Raw genomic sequence first — 13,926 nt, forward strand, 5'->3', positions numbered from 1 at the left:
GACCTGAATGAAATATATAAAACAATTGTTTTGGAGCATGGACCTTAGATTCATCCTGGGTTTCCCACTTAGGACATTTTTTAAAAAAGATTTTTATTTATTCATTCATGAGACACACACACACACACACAGAGAAAAAGAGAGAGAGAGAGAGAGAGGCAGAGACACAGGCAGAGGGAGAAGCAGGCTCCATGCAGGGAGCCCGAAGTGGGACTCGGTCCCGGGACTCCAGGATCATGCCCTGGGCTGAAGGCAGGTGCTAAACCGCTGAACCACCCAGGGATCCCCGACATTTTTCAAACATATCAGTGTAGGAAAATAAGGCCCAAAGAGACAATGACAATTTTTCTGGACAATGGAAACAGAGATGAGAATTCAGAACTACTAAGGCAACTGGAATTTGGGGGACAGGCATTAGAAAGGAACATTACAAAATAATGCAAAAGTTGCATCAAAATATTCTTTGGATCCTTGGAAAATTCCTAAGCTCTACATGTATAGGGTAAGAACAGCTGCTAGAAAGCTAAGAATGAAATGGAGTTTTGCAAGGTCACAGTGTTGGGGTAACACTACAGTTCTGACCCAGGCTGAAGTTTGGTAGCTATTCTAGATTTTAGTCAATATCTCAGAAAGTCCAAACCTCAAGAAAGGATCACAATGCTACAGAGACAGAACTAAATTAGGTCCAACCGAAGTAAGTCTGAAAAATATGTCAGCACAGATACAGAGGTAAACTTCATGGCTTAGAGAGACAGCAGAGCATCTTAGAGCAGAAATCAGTATTGAATATGCAAAGAAAGGATTCATTAGAACATTTGCAAATAGTTCTTCAGATAAACCACCACAAGAACAAAGAAATTTACTTAAGTGCACATAATTAGAGAGGCCTATCTATCTATAATCTATCTATGTGAGTATACATGTTCATATGTATACACAGACATATAGAAGTAGAGAGAGAGATAAAGTATTTTTCATCTATTTCATATGATAGTCAAAACCTGACCAGACAAAACTAATAATGGAAAGCTGATTTACAAATTTAAATTACAATTCTTATGTGTGATGAATAACGTAAGAAGAGATATATTTTATCCAAGAATGATTCTTTTTTTTTTCACTCTCCCCTGCTATTTTATTTATTTATTTATTTATTTTTATTATTTTTTTTTATTGGTGTTCAATTTACTAACATACAGAATAACACCCAGTGCCCGTCACCCATTCACTCCCACCCCCCGCCCTCCTCCCCTTCTACCACCCCTAGTTCGTTTCCCAGAGTTAGCAGTCTTTACGTTCTGTCTCCCTTTCTGATATTTCCCACCCATTTCTTCTCCCTTCCCTTATTATCCCTTTCACTATTATTTATATTCCCCAAATGAATGAGAACATATAATGTTTGTCCTTCTCCGACTGACTTACTTCACTCAGCATAATACCCTCCAGTTCCATCCACGTTGAAGCAAATGGTGGGTATTTGTCATTTCTAATAGCTGAGTAATATTCCATTGTATACATAAACCACATCTTCTTTATCCATTCATCTTTCGTTGGACAATGAAACGCCGGGACACCTGCACCCCGATGTTTCTAGCAGCCAAGAATGATTCTTGAAAAAATAAATTCATTTATATAAATTCATTCAAATGAATTCATTTTTACTAACTATAATTGCTTAAGAAGTAATTAAAAAAAACAAACAAGAAAGTTCACTCAGTTATTAAATTCCTGTTTTTCAGTTATTAAATTCCACATTAATAAGTTGCCTCCATATTGGTCTACTTAATATTTTAAGTTTATCAAAGACAAGAATGAAGAAAATAGCTACCATAGGAACAACTTACATTTTTAAAATCTATCTCAAATCACACCTAGTCATCTATACTGCATGTTTTCAAATCAGGCCCAAGTAGTATATTAAAATATAATTAGGTAATATATAATATACCATGTCTAACTTTCAAATTTTTACCAAATGAAAGCTTTATAAGGAGTTTGTATTGAAAAGTTTTGAGAGTTGAACATGAAATGATTGAACATTGTATCCATATTGATATTGGAAATAGAAATATGCTAAAAAGATCTGCACTTAATTTTCAAAAGCTTAAAATCTGGCATCACCTCATTGATCTTATGAAATTTTGGAAATTGTTTGCCCCTATGCTGTTTAATATATATATTTTGAATAGAAATAATACATTCCTACAGCAATGTATAATTTGGAAGGAGAAAAATAGGAGAAGGATGCAAGATATTTAAAATAAAAACTGAATGTGTTATATGTCACACATTTGATATATACATATATTTGTGTAGAGACATCCCTGGCTACCATCTTTTCATATATGGTTAGAGCCAAACTTACACTGTCTACTTATAACTCTATATGTAAAAAAATGGGAGCAAATAAAAATCCTGCCTTTCTATTACTAATGCCACTGTCAGATTTTAAAGTGATCATAGGGTTATAACTAATATATCCCTTTATAGCCAATATTCATCATTTGCTTTTAATAAAGTAACAAAATGTATCTCAGTTATTCAGATGCAGCTTCTAGAAATAGTGATACATTATTTTTATTTATTTATTTTTTTAGAGTGGGAGACAGAGAGAGAGAGAGGACAGGGGTGGGAGACAGGAGAGAGAGAGAGAAAGAAAGAGAGAGAAAAAGAGATTGAGAGAATCAAGCAGGCTCCATGACCAGTGGAGAGCCTGACTTGGGGCACAATTTTCACAGGACCCGGAGATTGTGACCTGAGCCAAAATCACGAGCCAGATGCTTAACCACCTGAATCACCCAAGCACCCCAGTGATACATTCTTTTCTGCAACTTTTTAAACTTTTCTTCAGAAAATTGCTATATATGCTGGGTCTATTTTCCATCTCTGTGTCCTAGCTCTGACCAAGATATACACCTCCATCTCTGGAGTTACAGGTCTGTGTTGACACAATCCTTAATTTCCTGCAAATGTGAATAAAAGTCATACTGTCTATCTTGAACATTAGACTCATATTTCCCATTACAAAATATTTATTAAACTGTACTCAATACTATATACTACACAATTAATTGTGAACATAGAGATTAAAAAAAGTATGTAAGATTCTTAAATTCTTCTGGGAAGAAATAGGTAGGGGAGGTGGGTAGTCCATCCCTACTTCAAGATAAAGACTGAGATGGGTAGAAATGGAGTTAATCACCATTGTAATTTTTCTAAGTGTACATTATCAAGGTAGATTTCTTTATACCCTACATAATAATAGGCATGCCTTTATTTTAAAATAGTCTGTGTTCTCACTAGGAGTTTGTTTTGAGAGATATATATATATATATATATATATAGAGAGAGAGAGAGAGAGAGAGAGAGCGAGAGAGAGAGAGAGAGAGTCTGTGTGTGAATCGTTAAATCTATTACTATGGGCCTCTTTTCTGACCCTCAATTTTGTGGTTTAAGCTTTATAATTTAAAAATGCTTATTCTTTAGAAATTTGGGTCTATTACTCAGCTAATATTTAATGCTTTAATATATTTTTGAAAGACTTTTTCCACAAGCCTGCCTCCTCCTTCTTAGTTTTAGTTCTGTATCTTAACATAGTTTATTGCACAAGATGCCTATTTATGGATATTAACCTAATTTTTAAGTATCTACTTGTACTCTTCACTGACTAATTGGCTTTGGGCAGATTACATAACTCTGGTGAGACTATCTCCTTGTCTCTCAAGTGGTGGAACTGGATAAGAAAGCTAGGAAGTTCTTCTAGTTCTAGAGTTCAATGATTCTGTTTTCTTCTCATTTTTGGCCAGGCCAGACTCTTTTTAAAATTTTTTTAAAGTTTTCTACCTGAGTACACATCAGTCTCTTTAATCATTTAAATTGTTCTTCAGTGGATTTGCCCCAATATCTCTGCTTTACTTTGCCTGAGGTGTCTGACGTTGGCTGCAGAATTGTACATATGTTTGTTGATATCTAGGAGAGTGAGCTCTTAAATTGAGTCAGAGGCAACACAAAATAAATATTTTGATGGAAATTGTCACTATAAACTTGATACTGAGGATTTCTCATTACTAAAATTATGACTTCATTAGCATTTTCTCTTTCTTAAGTTCTTTTCTACCACTTAGATTTAGGGCCTATGAAACCTAAATAAGGATAAGATCTTCCCATCACTTCTATCTATATAATATGAATTTTACTTCCTCAGAAGATAATTCAATTTTAAAAAAATCCATCACAAGTAGCAAAACCCTTACCAAAAATTTTCTTCCAATACAAAAAAAATTGTCCTTTTATGATTTTTATTACTCATGTTTTTAGTGCATGGAAAATGCATTATGTTCTACTTATTTTAAATTAATTTAAAACTAAACACACAGTTTATTGGCTATATAGAATTAACTTGATCAGGAAGCAATACAAAATTTTGTTTTCCCTTTTTAAGAATTAAACAGAAAATATATGAGAGGAAAAAAAGATTACTTAAAGGGATCAAATGCCTATTAAAAACTGGAAATTAATATTAACATGATAAGATATTAAAGTAGGACCCAAGGCAAACCAGAAGAGAGTAGCATGATATATTCAAAGTGCTATTCTTCTCCAGCTAAGAGTACTCTATCCAGCAAAGCTATCATTTAGAATAGGAGACATCAAGAGTTTACTACACAAACAAAAACTGAAGGAGTTCATGACCACTAAACCATCCCTGCAAGAAATATAGCGAATACTTTGCAAAAGAGATACCAAAAGTGTCAAAGCCAAGAAAGGAAAAGAGAAATCTCCAGAAACAAAGATAAAACAAGTAATAAAAAGGCACTAAATACATTTCTATCAATAATTACTTTGAATGTAAATGGACTAATGTTCAAAAGACATGGGGTGTCAGAATGGATTAAAAAAGAGGACCCATTTATATGCTACAATTGACTCCTTTTAGACCTAAAGACACCTACAGATTGAAAGTGAGTAGTACTTTCAAAAGAAAGCTGGAGTAGCAATACTTGACAAACTAGACTTTAAAACAGAGATTGTAACAAGAGACAAAAAAGGGCTCTATCTCACAATAATGGGGACAGTCGAACAAGAAGGTATAACAATTTTAAATATGCACCCAAAATAAGAGAACCCAAATATATAAAACAACTACTAAGAATTAATTGAAAATAATACAATAATTTTAGTGGGCTTTTACACCCCACTTACAGCAATGGATAGATCATGTAAACAGAAGATCAACAAAGAAACAATGTCCTTAAATGACTCACTGGGCCAGATGGATTTAAGAGATATATTCAGAACATCCTATCCTAAAACAACAACAGAATACACCTTTTCAAGTGCACATGGGACATTCTCCAGAATAGATCACATACTAGGTCACAAATCAGCCCTCAACAAGTACAAAAAGACTGGAATCATACCATGCACCTTTTCTGACCACAATGCTATGAAAACAGAAGTCAATTATAAGAAAAAATTCGGAAAGACCACGAGTACTAGAGGCTAAACAACATGCTACTAAACAATGAGTGAGTCAGCCAGAAGATCCAAGAAGAAATTAAAAAAAAAAAATACATGAAAATAAAAACACAATGGCCCAAAACCTTTCAGATGCAGCAAAAATAGTCCTAAGAGGGAAATACATAGCAATAAAGGCAAATAAAATCTCAAATAAAGAACCTATCCTTACCTAGAGCAGCTAGAAAAAGAACAACAAACAAAGCCTACTGTCAGGAAAAGAAAGGAAATACTAAAGATTAGAGCAGAAATAAATAATCTAAAAACCCAACAGAATATCAATGAAACCAGGAGCTGGTTCTTTGTTAAAAATAATAAAATTTATAAAACTCTAGCCTGAGACTTATCAAAATGAAAAGAGAAAGACTCAAATTAAAAAAAAATCACAAATGAAAGATGAAAAATAACCAACCCCGCAGAAATACAAACAATTATAAGAGAATATTATGAAAAACTATATGCCAACGAAGTGGACAACCTGGAAGAAATGGATAAATTCCAGACACATATAAACTACCAAAACTGAAAAAGGAAGAAATAGAAAACTTGAGCAGACTGATAACCAGCAAAGAAATTGAACCAGTAACCAAAAAACTGCCAAAAAACAGAAGTCCTGGCCCAGATGCCTAAACAGGCAACTTCTACCAAACATTTAAAGAGGAATTAATACCTATTCATTTCAAATTATTCCAAAAAATAGAAAAAGAAGGAAACTTCCAAATTCATTCTGAGGCCAGCATTACCCTGATACAAAAACCAAATAGACTCCATTAAAAAAGAGAACCACAGGCTAATATACCTCATAAACACGGATTTAAATGGAAAATGTAAATCATGAAAATTATATATTGGTTGTAATAAACATGAGATCAATTTGATAGGAACCGCAAGTATGTGGAATTGAAGAAAAATATTTCATAACAATTGGGTAAGGCCATGTGATGTTTCTCACAATTACTAAATTACTAAACATCAAGATATTATAGTCAAAGAGGCAAAAAGTTAATATTCTAGACTTCATTGAAACTCTGGATTTAAACTTGAACATCATTCTTCTTAGGACATCTCTCTGAAGCTCATTGATAAACATTAAACAGAAAGTATGAATTTAACAATGCCTTTCTTCAGGGTTTATTGAAATTTTTGTTGTCCTGGAGATGTTACCATACTGTTAGGTAACCAGATTATTGGCCAAAATATATCTCAAACTTAACATATTAACACTAAAGTCCTATTATTTGCCAGCACATCCCTTTTCCCTCTTTTATCTAAACTGTCACAGTCTTCTTTATCTTGATAAATGAAAACACTGTACTCCAAATGTTCAGGCCAAAAACTTAGTATCATTCTCATCCTTATCTTTTTATCACATCCCCTCATCTGCTCCCTCAGAAAATCCTGTTGGCTCTACCTTCAAATTATGTCCTGTGTTCACCTGCTTCTCACATCTACCATTAATTTTTACACATACAATCAATACTTATCTAGTCTAGATAATAGTAATCTACACTAACTAGTCTCTCTACATACAACATTGACCTCCTCCCTCTCCAGCAAATGTGAATAAAAATTCATTCTAATACATACAACAACTCCTTGTGGCAGATGGTATTATTAGTTTTATGCCCAGTTTTCAGTTGATAAACTAGCGTACAGAGTTTAAGTAAGAGTGGGATGGCAAATACTATATGATTTCATTTACTTCTGGAATCTAAAAAAACAAAGCAAATGAATAAACAAACAAAAAGCAGAAGCAGGCTTATACAAGTTCAGAGAACAAACTGATGGTTACCAGAAGAAAGAGGAGGCTGGGAGGTTGGGCCAAATAGGTGAAGGGGAGTGAGAGATACAGGCTTCTGGTTATGAAATGAACAAGTCACAGAGATGAAATATACAGTATAGGGAATAGTCGATAATATTGTAATAGTCCTGGATGGTGACAGATAGACTTGTGGTGAGAATAGCATAACATAGAGTGATGTTGAAGCACTATATTGCATGGTGTAGACCAGAAACTAATGTAGCACTATGAGTCAACTACACTCATATAAAAAAATAAAGTTACAAAAAATAAATTGCTGGTAAGGGATCACACCACATAGTTTATAAGCAGAGCATGAACTCTTCATCATTACTGTGTATAGTTCTACAAAAAGATAAATATATCAATTCAGTCAATTCCATAAACCCTAACAGAGCAACTGCTATATATATTTGGTAGAGTGTGATTGGATACTGAAGGCTGTATGAGGCAGGTGGGAAGAATCAGGAACCTAATTTTAAGCCAGATTAATGATTTGGAAAATATAAAATATAAGAATGTTAAATGAAGCATTCTAGTTGCTGAACACCATATGATCTCTGATCTCACTTAATTTTAAGTTGACAAGTTGGATCACACAAAGCCGTCACTATACCAGATCTTTTAGGAAAAAAGAAAAATAATTGGAAATTCTGTTCACAATTAGAAATTGTGAACTATGAAGAACATTAAATGAGCTGAGGCAATTTAATCAAAAGAAAAGTGGATTAATATATCAGGTCATAACTTATCACACATTTTGGAAACTGGTGGGAAAATCATGCTGCAAATTCTTGGCACAGCCAGAGAGGATGACAGGTGTAGAAAGGAGATATTGTAAGGCATGACATGTAAGTAGCTGGGGGTCGATCAAAGGCAGGCCAGATACAAGCCGTGTAGACAGCTGGTTTAGGTGTTACTCAAGGTCAGGCTGGAGTCTGAGAAGATGGCTCATATCATGTGACAAAGGCCAGAGTTAAAGTAGCCAGAGTAGGATTCAAGCCTGGAACAGAATTACAGAGCTAACTACCTAAGACAGAAGGTACACTAAGTTAATCAGAAACATCTATTTTATTAGAAGTAAGGTTGTCACACCCTCTCCCACTACCACCCAAAGAGATGTTTACTGAATAGTTACTCTGTCACCATGTGATTTTCTAGCACTAAAGAATTATATGGAAAAGAAATGTAAAGTTATGAGATAGATTTTCCATAAAAATTTCAGAGTTGATTGATGCACACAGAATCCACAATAATCAAAATAAAACTTGATAGAGTGAAGCAATATCAGACTTAGGAAAGAAAGTACAAAATTTTAAAAAGAGCAACTCATTGTTGAAATCAGGATAAACACAATATTGAAGGTTAACTGGGAATTTAATCATGCTTATTTTGGAAAAGGGCTATCCAAAGACAAGAATGAAGAAGCACACCAGAGAAAAAAGTATGGAGCATGTTTGGCAAATTGGAGAAACTTTTCTCATATCTTGTAGGTAAGACAATAATTTCTTTTAGAAGCTTTGCTTATTTCTAGACAGAGCCCATTTGGAATCTAGTCTATCTTAGAATTCTCAGAACTATCTATCTTCAATCTCAGAACTTGTATTGGACTTAGAGGAAAGATATTTGTCATGACAAGCTGATGATTCTAAAAGAGCCACACCACTGGCCAAGAAGTGGAAATGGGAGCACTTCAATGAGGACCCAAAGGACTTGTGTTCTGTGTGAATTCTATCAAGCAGCATAGATAGAAGGGAACTGAGGATTTGGCAGTGAAAAGATGAAGTAGATGACATATCTTTTCCATTGCTGTAGAATGTACTAATTAGATCCTAGAAGCTTCTGCATCTGAGATACTTCTTTGATTTCTTTGATCCAGCAGAGGCTCTGAGTTTCCCACGTATGTCTAGAGCCTTCCTAATCACTATCGTCTTCAACTTCAGTGTCTTCTGTACTGCCATACTCAAGTATATTCATTTTTTGGAGCCACCAATTTTTTTATGATGCTGTGATGGTATCTTGGCCGTCTTAGGATGAAGCCTGCAACTACAATGTTAGTTCCTTGAGTGTTCTTGAAATCCTATTACTCCTCAGCCAAAGATAGACACCTAGGGTGGTGATGATGGGGCAGTGCTTTGAACTAGTGAGTTTATTATAGAGGTAGTGAAAGCAAACTTGTTTAACTGAAAACCCCACAAAGAGTTACTTGCTCTTCCTTTTCCAGTGTTCTTTCTTATTTATACCTGTGCGTGACTCTAAAGTGTTTGATAATTTAAGTAGTTGTAAAAAATACCTCTCATTTACTGTCTATGTAATATGTATATGGCAGGTAGTTTATCAACTAATTTACATATGTCTGTTGCTGTGATTTGAAATTTCTAAGCCAGAATTGTCATCATTTAGAGTAATTCTAGAAGATCCCACAAAATTAATATCAATATTTGCTGACAGGAAAATAAACATGCAGTTCAGTTGTTATCTCTCCTTTGGACATTATTTTTGAGCTTTTACAAATGAATAATGGCATCCCTCAAATACAGGAATAAATATGTTTCTATCCTTCTAATGATCATTTTACTGCTAAAATGAAAAAAATGATTTTGCTTCAAAACAAAGTTAATGGGAATTAAGTAAATATGCATTTGGATTCATCTTCTAAATAATAAGGCCTTCCCTTTTCAGTTGTGAGTTTGTTTCTGGAGTGACTTAAAGATCAGCCTTTAAATAGTCTTAATAGTTTTATTAATTGTGGGCATTTGTACATTCTGATTGCAAACAAGCTGTAATATTGCTTAATATATCATGTTTTTAAAGTGTTTGATTCATGTAATTTTAGAATTTCATCTTTATTATTATATTCCTGTTTGTTTTTAAAGGCTTTCCTTTATCTTCCATGCCAAGCCATTGTAATCCAGTTTCTGGATTTGACTTGAGCTTTTTAATTGGTGCTCTCAATAACTCATCCCATTCTCTTAACACTCTCACTTTCTCTAAGATAAATGAATAGAAGTTATTTTTAATCTAGATCTCTCTGCTTTGCATTGCTGGTGAATTTTTCTCTATGTGACAGTTTCAACTGAAATGTTTTCTGTAAAAGGGTATAATTTTTAGTCAGTATAAAAATTATCTTTTGCTTTCTACTCCATCCTTTATTTTTCTTTTGAAATGCAACTTATTTCAAATTTCAACACTTTTGTATACTTTTTGCTAAACAATGGTAGGGAAGAGTACATGCTTCATATTCTCTGTAGTTCTTACTCATAATTTTATAGAAGGAATAAAATTATAATTTAAGAAGAAAATGCCACCCAAAGATGATAAGAAAATCATTCTTTCAATAAAAATAAAAAAAAAATTAAAAAGGGATCCCTGGGTGGTGCAGTGGTTTAGCGCCTGCCTTTGGCTCAGGGCGCGATCCTGGAGACCCGGAACCCAATCCCACGTTGGGCTCCCAGTGCATGGAGCCTGCTTCTCCCTCTGCCTTGTCTCTCTCTCTCTCTCTCTCTCTCTCATAAATAAATAAAAATTAAAAAAAAGAAAATCATTCTTTCTTTAAAATATTTTATTTATTTATTTTAGGGAAAAAAGAGAGGAGGGGGCAAGTAGGAGGAGGAGCAGAGGGAGAGAGACAAACAGACTCTGAGCTGGGTGCAGAGTCCAACACAGGGCTCAACCTCATGACCTCGAGATCCTAACCTGAGCCGAAACCAAAAGTTTCGATCAACCAACTGAGCCACACGGGCTCCCCTATAAGAAAATTATTCTGTCATTTTATTAAATATATGATGACATTCTGATCTTTGGAGATTGCAAAATATGTGCAATTTTATCGGAAAGTCTGCATGTATTCCAATATATTTAAATATGAATCTATGTATACATGATTGCCCAGATAAATATGAATTCACATTTCATAGAAATGTGCTTATGTTCTTGATAGGAAGACCCAAAGGTGAGACCTGTGAATATTTCATAAATCATATATATACCTTTAAACACAGAAATAGGGAAAAGCTCAACATAAAGAATATGGTATAATGTTGGGTAAATAAATACCCTGTGTATATGCACATAGTTGTATTTATATATCATCTATTTGGAAAGAAGAATTCTGAGTTTGCTTTTGAGTAAATTGGGGATAAAGAAAAGAAATAATCACATTTATCTTAGGGTAAAACATAGGCTTATCTATGTTGCTTTAATCTATTGCTATAAACATGTTTCTTTTGACATTTAAAAAAGTTATAAAACATAAAGTACTGATAATGATTATTTATATATTTCACATTAATTGCATTTGTTTGGATGTCTCTAGTTGTTTTGCAGTAAGAATTATAAAATCTTAGTGGTTTTCTCATTGGGGCACCTGGGTGCCTCAGTAGGTTTAGCATTTTCAGGTCAGGTCAAGAGATCAAGCTGCTCATGGGCTTCACACTCAGTATGGAGTCTACTTAAGATTCTTTCTTCCTCTCTTTCCCTCTCTGCCCCTCCCCCTGCTCATATTCTCTCTCCTCTTTCTCAAATACATAAATCTTTTAACAAATAAGAAAAATAAAATCTCAGTGGTCTTCAAAACCAGAAGTATGTCCCTTTCCCACACTGTGTGTCTGCTACCCATTGTCCAGAATGGTGAAATAGTTTGGGGCCGCAGGATATAGTTTTCTAAGAAGAGAGCAAAGGAGTAATAGTCAATCAGATTATGTTTCTTAAAATTTCTAACAAGAAGTGACACGTATCACTTCTCATATTTCATTAAAGCACGTTAGTTTTTCACACCTGAGTTAAACACGGGCAGGATGAATACTTATCATCTGGGGCAGGACTGAAGATATGGACATTGAAGTAGGTTCTTCTCTCTGTTGCTTCCTTACCCTCTCAAATAAAATGGCTGATCCTCTAAGGCAACAAATGTACAGTAGATACATTATAGCCCCCATGCACATCCCCACTGATATACTTCGTTTCTAAAAAGTACAAAACAAAAAAGTACAAAACATGTATTAAGTGGGCTCACAGTGTGATTTAGGCTTATTGCATATGTTTAAGTGCAAAGTATATGTGGCACACTCTATGTTTACCATAAGTACATATAAAATTTCCATTTGCCTCCAATTTATTTAGCCAATTAATAAAAGGCTTTGCTTTAAAACTTTATTGATATTTTGGCATTGTTTAAAATGTTTATTTAGTCCTAAAGTATAACCATTGTTGTATAACAAAAGATGTCAAAATATACTGTTGTTCAGGTAAAATCAGAATGTGGTCAGAATACATGTACCACTCTTAATCATGTCTTGGATATTGCAGAATGTGGACAAAAAAAGAGATATATTTTATCCTGAGTAAAGCATATCCAAATTTATGGATAATCTGTGATATTGTTCCCTAATTTAACATTTCCCCTTCATGGATAATTTTATTCCTCTTAATATATTATACAACATGATGGCTTTTAAAATGTAATGCTTCAAAGTTTCAAAGGGCCATTTTATATCCTAATACTTATCGAGCACCGAAGCATGAAAAAGTCTCTGAATTTTTCTACAGTAAAGCTGCCATTATATCGAGGGGCAGTATAGGCACAGCAAAAACAATCACCTAAGAAGCAGAAATCTAACTCTGTAACCTAGCAATCTTCATATGCTATTAATAAATTCTTTGTTCAGGTAGAAATTTTATTTATCAATGCCTTAATTAGGTTTTTCTAAGTTTAGTACATAAAACTTCTATTGAAGTAAAGTTTAGATGGGACACCTGGGTAGCTTAGCGGTTCAGCGCATCTGCCTTCAGCCCACCGTGTGATCCTGGAGTCCTGAGATTGAGTCCCACATTGGGCTCCCTGCATGGGGCCTGCTTCTCTCTCTGCCTATGTCTCTGCCTCTGTCTCTATGTCTCTCATGAATAAATAAATAAAATATTTTCTAAAAATGAAGCAAAGGATAAAATGAAGCAAAGGATAGAATGATGCTTCCTTTTATTTTCTCCTGCTAAATGAAGTGATTGCTATAGCCAAGGAAATTTTTAGATACCTAGTGATACACAAAAATGGAGGGATATATTTAAAACTGGCTGTAAATAGATAATACATGATATAATGCCTCAGTAAAATAGGGAAAATGTACTATTATATGAAAAAGCACACATTCAAAGGCATATTATTATAAAAATGAATAAAATAGTTTGCCAGCACTTTTCAAGAAGGTGATAATCAGAATGAACATTGATAGGGAAGAGACAACCTGTGCTATTTGACATATTTTGTCAAATGATGGTAAAATCTGACCTTTAGTGGTCCATAGCTAAGTTCATCTCTCACTACCTAAACCTTGCATTTAACTGAGGAGTGCATAGGAAATATACCCTATAGGTAAATTCTAAGACTGACATGATACAAGAGAAGAATAACACACTTAAACAAATGAGTTTTTCTTATGTATGTTCAATAACTCTCTTGAGTGCCTTTGTGCCAGACTTTGGCCTAAGTGTACCATAGTGATCAAACAGACATGTGACCTGTTCTACATGGAGTGTACATCCTAGTGGGTTAACACTTATATAAAAAAAAACCAAGAAAACTGTAGGCCACTAAAATTAGTATTTGAAGTAAA

General features: G+C 34.1%; 1 pseudogene; it reads left to right on the top strand.

Moving 5' to 3' along the window:
- Positions 1–5,065: 5,065 nt before the first annotated feature.
- LOC144319918 (kinesin-like protein KIF2A pseudogene) overlaps positions 5,066–13,926 on the top strand; it is a 62,827-nt pseudogene continuing 53,966 nt past the window's right edge.

This window comes from Canis aureus, chromosome 9 (assembly GCF_053574225.1).
Source record: "Canis aureus isolate CA01 chromosome 9, VMU_Caureus_v.1.0, whole genome shotgun sequence".
In the NCBI taxonomy this organism is placed as follows: Eukaryota; Metazoa; Chordata; class Mammalia; order Carnivora; family Canidae; genus Canis; species Canis aureus.